At 37.2% G+C, this 1,757-nt stretch overlaps 1 long non-coding RNA gene across 1 annotated transcript; it reads left to right on the top strand.

Annotated features, from left to right (window-relative positions):
* The first annotated feature begins 549 nt into the window (after positions 1 to 549).
* Positions 550 to 1,194, top strand: LOC134791853 (uncharacterized). The gene is made up of 2 exons (XR_010144347.1): positions 550 to 1,107; positions 1,141 to 1,194. It is a non-coding gene; the product is annotated as an uncharacterized LOC134791853 (long non-coding RNA).
* The last annotated feature ends 563 nt before the right edge of the window (positions 1,195 to 1,757 follow it).

Raw genomic sequence — 1,757 nt, 5'->3', positions numbered from 1 at the left:
GCTCCTGTTTCTCTATTTTATTGTGCAAGCGAACAGTATCACAATGCTATAATTTTGTATAAATTGAGAACTAGAGGGTCATGCCCTAGGCGTGACCGCCCAGAAGTTGTGCTAGAACCTTTCGTGCAAACCATTCAGTCACTGTTTTTAAAAACCTTTTGTAGTGGGTACATTCCACGTTCTTAAATTTGTTAAACGTGTAGTATCAAACTATGACAAGTCATGATAAGTGAATTAAGTGGTAACAGTATCTGGTCCGTGCATAGAAGCACTTGCCCTTGAGGTTAGGGCATGGGTAGTTTATAATAAACTTAATCCGTGTATGGGAGCACTTACGATACAGGTGGTTTAAAACTTCCAGGGTCACAATACAGACATAAGGGTGTAAAATACATAATTCATAAACGCCCGTTAGGCCAGTTTTTTATATTTTATTTCAAACATGCTTGTGCAGCACCGCCAGCACATAATAATTTCCCATACCATGGCAGTCAGAGATATAATAATTAAATAGGTAGGTAACCTTGGTCATATCGTGTACATAGGTAGGTACTCGTAAACATGTTAACTGAAAGACTAGTGCTCTCGAGGCAAATATAATTTATGCAACTGTGAGCTGCTCTTACATTGGGATCATATGTATTTATTTCTAGTCTGCCTTAGCAGGCCTAGACTTCAAAGGTTTTTAGATATTCATAGGGCCGTTAAACGGACCTTTTGTACACCTTGAGCAGGCTGTTTGTTTCACACTATGAGTAATATATATTGTAAACATAGCTTAGTTCAGAATGGAATCGTAAGCTCTGTCGTGTCGTGAGCTTACCGAGCCTGATTTAATTAGAGTCCACAGATTATCTGGACCTTGGAGGATTGACCACTCCTTATTCTAATTATCAATATTCTGCCTGGGCTTATAGTCGAAATTCAGCGACTAAATTTCTTAGTATTATCTATGCCGCCCAAGTTATGAGGCTTAGCGTCTCCAGACCACAATTTTATTTATATATTAGGTTGCAAAGATTTTATCATCTTTAAAATAAAAATGAGTCGAGATAGGCCTGGAATCTTAGGTTATTTTTTACCTTTTATAATTTTAGAAATGTTATTGTAAATAGTAAGTAGTTTTCACTTTTACCACAGTTAATTAGCCCAATTTTGGGTTTAGCCAACAGGGTGTTCGGGACCCTTAGAATAGATTGGTAAACAGAAATGAAAACTCTAATAACGAAGCCTTGCCTATTTCGACTGATTTTTACCCAATAAATTATTTTAAACCCTTTTTACTTTCTCTAAGAGGAGATATTTACAAATTCATCTTTGTAATATTTTTCTGATTGTGGCCTACTCGCTCGCTTAATTGTGTTATAACCATATCATTTATATTTCTGTGAATATGTCTGACATGCCTTGCGCAGGCTTACATAGGTTATAATATCATTATCAATAACTTGACGTCAGTTTGTGAACGAATCAAAGATTCTTTGGCACACCTTACGCAGGTGGAAACATGGCAGCCTTGCGCAGGCTTAGATAGGTACATAATATATTGGTTTTATCACAAATAACATGACGTTAGTTTGTGAACGAATAAAAGATTCTCTTAGGCACACCTCACGCAGGTGGAACCATAACAGACGTAGGTTTAAGAATATCATTCAAATCAAATACCCTGTGGGTAATATTCCCTTAGTTGCGGGTTCCTTGCTCGACAAGGTGAAAGGCTTTAAGCAGGCTTTAACAGGCACTTTTAGAGAGTG

The sequence above is a fragment of the Cydia splendana genome, chromosome 6 (genome assembly GCF_910591565.1).
Source record: "Cydia splendana chromosome 6, ilCydSple1.2, whole genome shotgun sequence".
NCBI lineage: Eukaryota > Metazoa > Arthropoda > Insecta > Lepidoptera > Tortricidae > Cydia > Cydia splendana.
This window is presented reverse-complemented; position numbering and strand designations above follow the sequence as displayed.